The sequence below is a fragment of the Scomber japonicus genome, chromosome 14 (genome assembly GCF_027409825.1).
Source record: "Scomber japonicus isolate fScoJap1 chromosome 14, fScoJap1.pri, whole genome shotgun sequence".
NCBI classification, from domain to species: domain Eukaryota; kingdom Metazoa; phylum Chordata; class Actinopteri; order Scombriformes; family Scombridae; genus Scomber; species Scomber japonicus.
The window spans coordinates 30,981,117-30,992,915 of record NC_070591.1 but is presented as its reverse complement, the minus strand read 5'-3'; positions in this window follow the sequence as shown (position 1 = coordinate 30,992,915).

The window sequence follows — 11,799 nt, the reverse complement described above, 5'->3', positions numbered from 1 at the left end:
ATTTTAAATATTTAAATCCAAATGTTAAATGTTAAATTTAAATGCTAAATCTAAATCTAAATGTTAAATGTAAATCTAAATGTTAAATCTAAATCTAAATGTTGTAGCGGACACAGCATCAGTATGCCTCAGAACATCATCTGGTCAGAGTCACCTTTGACCCTCAGATGAGTAAATTGGACCAGGTTTGATATAGAGACTGACAGGGTCTCTCTCTTGGACAAACAAAGATCCATTAACATTACATGGAGCAACCAAGAGTGACAAGAACTACATAAAAGTAACGAAAGACAGATTTTGGTGTCTCCTTCGGACGTCATAATTTATCAGAGAGACTTCTTCCATCAGATTAGAGTCACACAGACCACGATCATAAACTAAAAGACACATTCCTGACTTTTCCCTCTCTGTGTCTCCTGAAACCACACAGAGCATGAAAGTGAGAAAATTAGTGTTAAAAACTTAAACAAGAACATCTTAGTAAAAAGTATGGTTTAAACAATACCAACTACTTATATCATTATCAATTACCTAAAGAAACCTCCACTGTAACAGCTATTACAGCGATCATAGATAAATGTGTATTTGAAGAACTGTGATTATACTTTCTCTTTTCATAAACACAAATTTTGGTATGAAAATGTTTACTTAATGTGAGAAAGTGTTACACTGATGTTATGCTTACATTTTGGTGATAATTATCTATCATGGAAGTGTTATGCTTGATCATATTAATCCTCTTCAGGTTTTGATCAATGGCAGCTTGATGAATCAAGCTGATGTCATATCAATGCCAGAATAATACATCCTGTGTTCTGTGTAAATAGGTTATAGTATGCTTTTCATAATCAGGATTAAATACTGAATCAATGATGATGATGAAAAGTTTCATGGTAAAAAGCTGGAAACTAGATCCCCAGAGTAGCTGTGATGAATCTGATTGGCTGACACACAAGCCCTCCCTAGGGACAAAAACCAGCTGCACCCATCTGAAACTGGCTTTGCTGACCTGAACGCACCTGAAAGGGCTTTTGCCCATCTGAAACGGTCTTTGCGTTGTTTCAGGTTTTGCTTTGTCCATCTTTTCTTTTCTTCACCTCACACATTCTTAACTTAGTCACCTTATCTTATTCTTTATCTAAGTTTTCTTAAGTTTTGTAATCTTGTAACTTTCACCAGCAACGTACAGAGAAAAAGGCCTTTAAGTAAAAACGTCATTAAGTTTCGCATTCAGCCTGTTTTTGACATTTTTGATGATTTTGACGTGTGGCCAACGCTGAGATCTCTCCAGAAAGTTATTAAACAGTGAACTAGTTAAATTGGACTTTTCCTCCATCTTTCATCAACCTGAGAGAACTTTTTGGGCAGACAAACGTCTGTCAACCCTACGACTCATCATAACCGAGAGGAACAAAGTCTGCCAGGCAGTCTGACGGAAGGCCAGCCGACCCAGACCATCCTCACCCCGCCCAGACCCGCGACGCTCTCTGAGATCTTCCACTTGGTGTGCGTACGCGTGGTTCTGAAGGACGGACAGCTGAGACCCTCCATGGATGAAAGTAGTGATGTTTTATTGTTTTTATTATGTTTTATTGTTTTTATTACTAATATTATATGCAAACTTTGAGTGCCACTGGACGGCTGCCTGGATGAATACATGATTTATTTCCAGTGTTCAAAAGTCACCCTGATCATATTCTGGTTTTGATAATTGCACTAACACTAACTAAATAACCTTTACTTTTGCAGTATTAAGTTCATCTTAATGGTCAGTATCAAGTGTGACAGGAGATGTAAGCAGACAGACACACACAGAGCACAAGGCCGTACAACATGCACTACACTACAGCCCTTTACACACATACACTGTGCTAACACACACACACAAACACACACACACACACCCACCCCTGCCTGCATTTGAGCATTATAGTAAGAGTCTCAATATATTGTTGTTATATAAGTTGTAAGTTGTTATATTATTTTCATATAGCCTTGAACTGTTGCATTGTTTAATTTGCTGAGTATACGGGAAATTACTGTGATGATTAAAGGGAACTATGTTGCACTAATTAATAAGGGTTTTTATAAGTGATAAGAAGTGAATGCTTGCATTGTCTTAGCCAGAGTCACACCACTGTACCAAAAGAAAAACACAAGGTAACTTGAAGTGGAAAAGTACAGAGAGTGAAAAGATGACCTTGAATGTGTTTTCAGCAAGTATGAGAAAGTAGGATGTTTGTCTCTTAACAGTTGTGTTTCAGGTTGGGCTCTAAGGCGTCACAACAACGGATGGAGTCAGATATTACGAGGAGAATGAATGACACGTCTTGAGCCAATCAGAAGAGGACGCCGCCTTGCGTTACACCTATTGCTCTGTACGCTTTAAAACACTGGGTCAGGGAAGAGATAGTTAGTCAGACTTTGTGAACTGATGAACACTCTGTTGCTTGTCAGGGATACTATAAGTCAGACCCAGAGCTCTGTAATATTGCACATTCTACTGGTGTTAAAATAAAACTGATTGTTTTGAACTAAAATGCTTCTCCTTATATTTCATTAAAAGAACACGCCAGGACAAACTGACAAACTCCTCAACAGTAGGATCCAAATATTGCATTAATCAAGGGTTGATGTCAGATCGAGTAATTCAAATTTTCTTAAAAAGTAAAACTCAGTAAAACTTACAAGTGTAACCTTGCTTTTTGTACTAAGTATTTCTGAGCAGACAGCTTAGAGTCAAGTTATGTTTTTCCGGGTTAGTATTGATAGTGTATATGTGGGGGTTTTATTTTGGAGGGGTAAAGCGGAAGTAGGTTGTTTTTGGGTGATGTGTGGGTATTGACAGTTTCTGGAATAATAAAGCAGCACACGTCCTGTTCAGCAGCGGATCCTCCGTGTTTTTATTTTATAAGATGTCTGAGTATAGGCGTCCATAAGCTCGGTTACATTGGTGGCAGCGGTGGGATGTTTCTGGCTTGGGCATCCGCCATAAGATAAATATTGAGTGAGGACCGCCGGAACAGTTCGCGGAGTTGAAGCTAAGTAGCTAGCACTGCTAGCATCGGTTAGTTTAGTTGCATACAGTTTAGTTAGCACTACCGAGTGTCTATACCGTGTCGTGCCTGAACTTCACTTCGCGGTAGTAATAAGCTCGCTTGGAAAATAAATAATTAAAGAAAACGACGGAAGCAGCAAAATGTGGAAGTACGACGAGGACCTGCTGGACTACAGAGTGCGCCGCGGGGAGAGGCCGTTTGCCAGCGGCGTCAGGATTGAACTCCCGCCACCCTTCAGTGGAGAGGACAAACAAAGTTTCCTCTGTTGGGCCAGACAGTATGAAGTGGCCGTGAAAGCGCTGGTGGGAGGCACCGGAGGCGACAATGATTATGAACTGGTGAGGATTTTGCCAACGCGGCTGACCAAAGCTGCTTTCCTCCTGTGGGACAGCCTGCCAGCGGCCGTCCAGGCTGATTACAAGACAGTTAAAGAGAAACTGCAGGAGGCTTTTGGACAAAGACATTTCCTGGATTGTTTCAGAGCGAACCTCTCTGCCCGCCTCCGTGCTCCAGGGGAGAGTTTGGATGTGTATGCAGCAGACATAAGCAAGTTAGTACAAGAAGCCTTCCCAGGTTATGGTGATGTAGCTCAGAAAGAGGAGAAATTTCGCAGGTTTCTGGCTGGGCTCGATCCGACTCTGCGAGCCAAATGTCATGAGCAGGGGGCTACTGATCTGGAAGAGGCCCTGATCATTGCTGGAAGATGTGAAATGGCCCGAGAGACTCTGAAAATGGACTATGTCAACACTCAGGTACGCCACACTCCTCCTGGGGGCGGTGCTGCTGCCATGGTGCACTCCATATCGGAGGGAGGAGGTTTGTACAGAGCCTTAGACAGACTAAATGAAGACATGAGGGAGATGAGGATGGAAATGAGACGAATGGCAGAGGAAAATAAGCGCATGAGACCCAGTGACTGGAGAGAGGAATGGAAAACCTCTCCCTCATCATGTCAGTGTGCTTATGGGGAGCAGGGCTGCCAATCACGCCGCCCACGGGGTGAACAGAGAGGACGTTCACCAAATCGTAGTGGGCATGAACAGAGAGTAGAGGGAGGTCCCGGGGAAAAACCGGCTTCCCGGCAATCCTATGACGACAGAGCTAGCTCTCCAAATTGGCGGGGCCCTCGACCCTCCAGAGGCTCCTTTGATGGGGATACACAGAGACGACGAGGAGTGCGGTTCCTCTCCCCCAAGAGAGAGGACCCAGCCAATCAGTCGGGAAAAGAGATGTAGCTGATGTTGCGACCCAGACATCAGCTACATCCCCTATGGGCCCTCTGGAGGAAGAAATGTTTATCCCTTCAACAAGTAATGCACTGAGACAGGACACTGAAGAACAGCAACATACCTCTTATGTGAAGGGCAGCATTGAAGGGACTGAAATCAACATACTAGTGGACTCAGGGGCAACAGAGTCTTTTATCAGTGCAGATTTCCACATGTGTGTTCCAGCGCTGCGCAAGAGACCTATAAATGCTGATTTCATTGCTGCACGGGCAGTGAACGGCCAGATGCTGGACACATTGGGGACCATAACAGCCACTCTGCATCTAGGGAAGAATTCCTGGCAGCATGTTTTCTATGTACTTAGGGGGTCTACACAAACGGCACTGCTTGGCCTGGACTTTCTTGTTCCTAACCGTGCCCTCTTGGATTACACCCGGGGCACACTGCAGTTATGGGACACCGTAATCCCACTCCTGAGTGGCAAGGACTTGATTCCTGAGTGTTGCAATGTTTCCATAGCCACTGCCATGACACTGCCGCCCCTCAGTGAAATGCTTGTTCCTGTCTGTGTGTCACCAGCCGGGCCCGTTAACCAATCCCCAGACTTTGTTGGCTACTTAAAGCCCAACCTCCAGAACAAATGTGAGTGTGTGGTGGCTCATACAGTGACATCAGTGAAGAATGGGGTTACCCTGGCCCGTGTGTTAAACCCTACAGATCAGGACTTTACACTGAGAGAGGGCATGCATCTGGGGGGAGTTCTTTCCTGTGGATGAATCTGAGATTGTGCCACTCCCAGGTGCTCAAGTTGAAACAGTCTCTGCCATTTCATCCACTGAACTGCCCTTGGTGTCAGTAGAGGAGTCTCCTGCTAGTCCGCAACAGAAAGCACGATTGGCCTCCCTGCTGGCAGAACACCAACAGATATTCAATATGTCCAAAGGGGTATCCGGCAAATGCACCCTCATCAGACATCACATCAAGACTGGCAATCATTCCCCCATAAGACAGCGTGCTTACCGTGCCTCTCCAGAAAAGAAAGAGGAAATTGATAGGCAGGTGGCAGCCCTGTTAGCTGATGGGGTTATTGAGGAAAGCTGCAGCCCTTGGGCCTCACCTGTCGTCCTTGTAAAGAAAAAGAATGGTGAGTGGAGGTTTTGCATTGATTATCGCCGCTTGAACAGCATAACTGTGAAGGACTGTCATCCCCTCCCCAGGGTGGATGACACCTTGGATGCATTAGCGGGCTCCCTCTGGTTTAGCACCCTGGACTTTTCGAACGGCTATTGGCAGGTGGAGGTGGCTGAGGAAGACAGAGAGAAGACCGCCTTCACAACAGGTAGGGGTCTCTACCAGTGGCGGTCAATGCCAATGGGCCTCACTAACTCGCCTGCCACGTTTCAGCGCATGATGGAACTGGTGCTCAGAGGGCTTCCTTGGCATGTGTGCATGGTGTACCTCGATGATGTTCTGATATACAGCCCCACATTTGAGGTTTTCTCCAGGATTCAGACAGCAGGCCTCAAACTGAAGCCTAAAAAGTGCCATCTTGCTAGGGACCATGTAGTGTTTCTGGGGCATGTTGTGTCTCGCCACGGCCTACAGCCGGACCCTAGAAACACAGACAAAGTCAAGAAGTGGCCGACCCCTCAGAATCCAACTGAAGTGAGTCCTTTTATGGGGCTATGCTCCTACTACCGCCGCTTTGTCAAGGATTTTGCACAGCGTGCAGCTCCCCTGCACCACTTAACTTGTAAGGACACGCCCTTCCAGTGGACAGCAGAATGTAATGCAGCCTTTGAGTACTTAAAAGGGGTGCTCTCAGCTGCCCCTGTGGTCACTATGCCAGAGTTCACCCTCCCCTTTAAAGTGTACACAGATGCCTCCATGGAAGCAGTGGGGGCTGTATTAGCTCAGGATAAGGAAGGACTAGAGAGGGTGGTGGTGTATGCTAGTCAGTCACTGTCGGCCACTGAAAGGCGCTGGTCTACGTTCGACAGAGAGCTGTGGGCTATAGTGTGGGCTGTGTGGCAGTTCAGGCATTACATTGGTGCTGCTGCCTTCACCATCATAACTGAGCCTTTATTGGGCCTGCGCGGCATGTCCATTGACAGGGATCCCACAGGAAAGAGAGCAAGATGGATATTGGAACTGGACCCTTTCAATTGGGTCATAAGGCACAAACATGGACATCAGCATGCTAATGCTGATGCTCTCTCACGGCGGCCTCCGGATCCTGAGTCTGAGGTCATAGAAGGCAGGTCACAGGAAGCAACCATCCAGGTGAATGCTATAGGCTCGGACAGGGAGTCAAATATTTCCCAACCAGACATCCCTTTATCTCAGTCACCTGCTGGAAGCCCCCACATCTTTGATACCACCACAGGGGGGCAGTGTGTGGAGATGGACAGTCGGTCAGATGACTTGTCTTTTGTACATGCACTCTCACATGATGGGGCTGGGGTGATAGAACTGCAACAGGCAGATCCTGATATTAGCAGGGTGATGGACTGGATCGAGGGAAATGGTTCTCGGCCTCCGCAGGGCCGGATGAGAGGTCACTCTCGGGGGCTACGGAAATTATGGACTGAATATCCCCGTCTGTCTGTTGTGAATGGGCTGCTCTGTCGGACTGTGAAGTCTTCTGTCATGGGGGGTGCTTCTTGTCAAGTGGTTGTGCCCTCGTCTCTTGTCCCTGATGTACTGCAGCATCTTCACGGAGGTCCTGCCTGAGCACATTTTTCAGCAGAAAGAGTGTGGGAACGAGCGAGGCAGACTTGTTACTGGCCCTTTATGTTCAAGGATATTCAGCAGTGGTGTGAGCAGTGCATCCCATGTCAAACCTGCAGGGCCCCTAGGCGTAAGCATCGAGCCCCAATGGGGGGGTCTCAAGCGAGTCGACCATTCCAGAGAGTGGCAACTGATATTCTGGAACTGCCAATGACTTCTAAAGGGAACAGATATGTGTTAGTAGTGGAAGACTACTTCACCAAGTTTGTAAATCTGTATGCTCTTCCTAACCAGACAGCTCAGTCAGTAGTACAGTGTTTGTTTGAGGACTACGTGCTAGTACATGGCATCCCGGAGGTGCTGCACAGCGACCAGGGCCGGCAGTTTGAGGCTGAGATTGTGCAGAGACTGTGTCAATTTTTAGGGATTAAAAAAACACGCACTGCCCCATATAATCCCAAATCAGATGGCATGGTTGAACGTTTTAATCGGACTCTCATTGATCAGCTGGCCAAGACCTTGCTCGCCTGTGGCGGTGAATGGGATGCTTATCTGAAACATGTGGCTTTTGCTTATAACAGGTCTGTTCATGCCTGCACTAACTACACTCCTTACTATTTAACTCATGGACGCGAAGCTCGTGTCCCAGTGGATGTGTTGGTGCCCTCGCAACAGGGGCACTCGGACTTATTTTCTTCTCAGGGGGACTATGTGACCTCTCTGGTGGGGAGACTGGAGACCGCCTTCAGTGCCGCCAGACAGAGTAGCACCAGCGCACATGAGAAACAGAAACTGTATCATGATGGAGCAGTCCGTCACAAGCCGTAGGACCGGATGAAACTTGCCCCTCACTGGAAGGGACCCTACAGGGTCCTGGCTGTATTGGACTCACGGGGGGAACCAGGGCTCACCTATCGGATTGGCTATCCTTTGGACTCGGACGGACAGGAACAGGTAGTCCATTACAACAGACTGAAACCCTACACGCTGCCGATACCGGCTGCTGCTTCGAGCAGCCTTCCAGCTTCCCCTCCTCAGGCACCCTCCCTGCGGGACGAGGGGCTGTTATATGGGGACTGGGTGGCTGAAGAACCGCCCTACGCGGGTGGTATGAGGACTGTTCCAGATCCGGGCACCAGCGAGCCACAGCGACCTGTGTCTCGTTTTGGAAGGACTGTGAGACTGCCAGTCCATTTCAAGGATTTGTTACTTATGATTAACTGAAATGTTTCACTGTCTCTGTCACTGTAGTGTGTTAGTTATGCCTGATTCGTTAATTCAGTGTGATTTCCCTAAAATGTGGATAGGCATGTTTGTTGGTTTGTTTATTAATTAACTGGCATATTAGTTCAGGGTAGGTACAGTCTGCTCAGTTGCCATTGTGTGTCAGCTATGTCTGGGGTACGTAGGGCATGCTTGAGACTGTGCTTTTATGTGATGAGGTGACAGATGTTTCTGTTGTTTCCTGTTGCTCAAAAGTGTTTGTCCAGCACATTTAGTACACTTCGGTTGTTGATGTTTAGAAACGAGGACGAGGTATGTAACCTTGCTTTTTGTACTAAGTATTTCTGAGCAGACAGCTTAGAGTCAAGTTATGTTTTTCCGGGTTAGTATTGATAGTGTACATGTGGGGGTTTTATTTTGGAGGGGTAAAGCGGAAGTAGGTTGTTTTTGGGTGATGTGTGGGTATTGACAGTTTCTGGAATAATAAAGCAGCACACGTCCTGTTCAGCAGCGGATCCTCCGTGTTTTTATTTTATAAGATGTCTGAGTATAGGCGTCCATAAGCTCGGTTACACAAGTTTTCTTAGTTTCCACATAATTACATATCTTTCATTTAAAGGGGCTATATGTGAAATACAGCTTTAATAGCTTTCAGGAATTTTATTTTTGCTATGTAAACCACTAATGGTGTATTGACATCTGGAGTAGAGAGTTACGTCATGTTAGTGTTAGTGCATGTGAGCCACCTCCTCCTCTCCTCCACCGGAACCGTTAACCCACTCCCCCTATATAACCGGGACCGTAATGCCACTCCCCCTGTCAAACCACTGAGGACCGGTGTTGTATCGAGATGAGTTTCCCCGTCGAGATGTGTTTCCCCTAGTCCCGCCCCCGTCCGAAATGGCCCGAACGGCGAAGGAAGCGCGCGTTCACAAAAAGCTCGTCCGCAGTTGTGCTCATACCACAGAGGTACTGTGGAGAGAGCTAAGGTTAAGGACTGTCTACTTATATTTTTAGACTGGGACAATATCACATGTATTTGTGTTTTCATGTCTTTATTGACACGGCCAACTACTGTTATTTCTATCAATAAAAATATTATTTTTAATATTATGGACTTTTGGAAGAAAGTGTGCTCATTCATTCATAGGCTAAATATAAATCGCTAATGTATCATATTTGTCTTTAATGCAGCTCCATTATAGCAGGTAAAGCACATCCTGACAGCTTGGAACATTACTGTCAGATACTGTTCCCCCTATGTTTTTCATCAAGGGAAGCTCACACATCTTTCAAATTCATACTGCTGACTTCTTTCCCCACCACTGATAAGTCCTGTGATTTTCAGGCTGATATCTTCATATTTGACCATTTTAAGCAGGGGGAACACATTCTGACAGCTTGAAATACAGCTGTCAGAATGCGTTCCCCCTATGTTTTTCATGAAAGGAGGCTCACACATCTTTCAGCTGTATCTTACAGCTGTATTTCAAGCTGTCAGAATCTCTCTTCTCTTCTTCTCTTGGACCAGTAAGTAACGCAAAGCTCTCAAGTCTCACGCATTTGGCATGTGACACACGCATTCCCACACGCTCACACGCCACACATTGTATTTCTCACGCATTTAAATTACCACGGCGCCGTCCACCAAGTTGCACCGCTTTAACAGTGGAACAGGTAGGAACCAATGAGCTCCCCTCACAGTCTATGGTTCCCCCGAGAGTTCAGAAGCTGCGTGCCACGCGCAAGCCAATCAAATAAAGTATATCTACGGAACAGCCAATCAAAAAGTAGCATTGCTGTATTTTGATATTCCGCGGTTAGGCAACAGAAGGAGACGGACTAAACACATCCAAACACTCGCCGAAGTGAAGCAGGACAGAAAGACCTAATGATTACAGTAAGTCACGTCATCATTTATTCGTTGCTGTGGAATAAATAGTCTCTTTTATACTGTCTATGAATATTTTGTCCAGGCAGAGCAGGAGTGGGAGCGAGTGTGTGTGTGTGTGTGTGTGTGTGTGTGTGTGTCTGTCAAGGATGGAAGTAGCTTAGCGGGAGCGTACCTATGTTCCGCTGTTAGCTCGGTGGCTAACTCGGTTGCTAGCTCGGCGGTTAACTCGACGGCTAACTCATCTGCTAACTCTGCGGCTAACACAGCTAACTGGCTAACTGTAGACGGGATCATCCCTATGTTCCCCGGTCACATACAAAGCGGGGAACATAGGACCCGGGGAACATAGGGATGATCCCCAGCTCTTAGCAGCAGATTGGGTTAACTTATTCCAGTCAGATCTGAACCAATTAATATCGACTATATAATCGTGCACTTTCTACAAATCTATGTAGATCCAGTCAAAGTATTTTTCTGGTGCAAGAAGAAAGGTAGACAGGAGCTAGTTTTTTGTTGGCGTTTACATGAACTAAATACTATGTTCATGTCTTGCACAAGAAAAATATGTTTCTAGGTCGTTATACACACATCAATGCTTGAGTATAAAAGTGGCTGGTAGTGGAAGGTAGATTTTTAAATTTACAAAAAAGTTAATTTCCATCTCTGGTGTGTGTGTGTGTGTGTGTGTGTGTGTGTGTGTGTGTGTGTGACAAATATTTCATTGTATTTTATCCAGACAATGCATAGTAGTAATTATTGCATTTGCCTTCAAAGATGTCAGGAAAGAGGCAAAAAAGCATCCTGTCATGCTTCTCCCAGCTCCCTAAAAAGGTGGCCAGATTAGGCCAAGAAAAGGAGACTGTGGAGAGGGCAGTAGTGGAGGACACTGTAGAAGAGGCTGTAGAGGAGGCAGTGAAGAAGACAGCTATGGTGTCAGTAGAGAATGAGTCAGTGGAAGAAACTGTGGAGGACACCATAGATGAGACAGTGGAAACAAGAAAGAACAGAGGATTAAGTGGAGCAGCCACCTATAGGTGTATCTTTAAGAAGGAATGGTCAACCCGATGGCCATTCATCACAATGGGAACCACTAGCTCTTTCTACTGGTGCTCAGTCTGTAGACAAGAAAACTCCTGTGCCCATCAAGGCGTGAGGGACATAAGCAGGCATGTAGAAGGCAAGGGACATCGTGCCAAAGAACAGGCTCTAAACTCAGCCAGCAGTGTTGCACAGTTCTACACACCAGCAACTTCTGTTGGAGGCATGAGTGTACAAGAGGCCAAGGTACATAGCAAAGGAAAACCAAATGGCTGATGTTTGATTAATTGCAGTGTCCATCAAATTGTTGTATTTCCATAAAAACTTATCTAATGTTTATGATTATTAATCGGTTGTTTCTAATGCCCCTCCCTGAGCTACTACCTTACCGTGGTGGAGGGGTTTGCGTGTCCCAATGACCCCAGGAGCTCTGTTGTCGGGGGCTTTATGCCCCTGGTAGGGTCTCCCATGGCAAACAGGTCAGACAAAAGGGGCCAGACAAAAGGTAGCTCAGAAGACCCCAATGACGGGCAACATAATTGGTTTTTCGTGTCCCTTGCCCGGACGCGGGTCACCGGTCTGAACCCGAGCGGTGTTCTGTTATTGGACTTCTGTGCTCGTTACG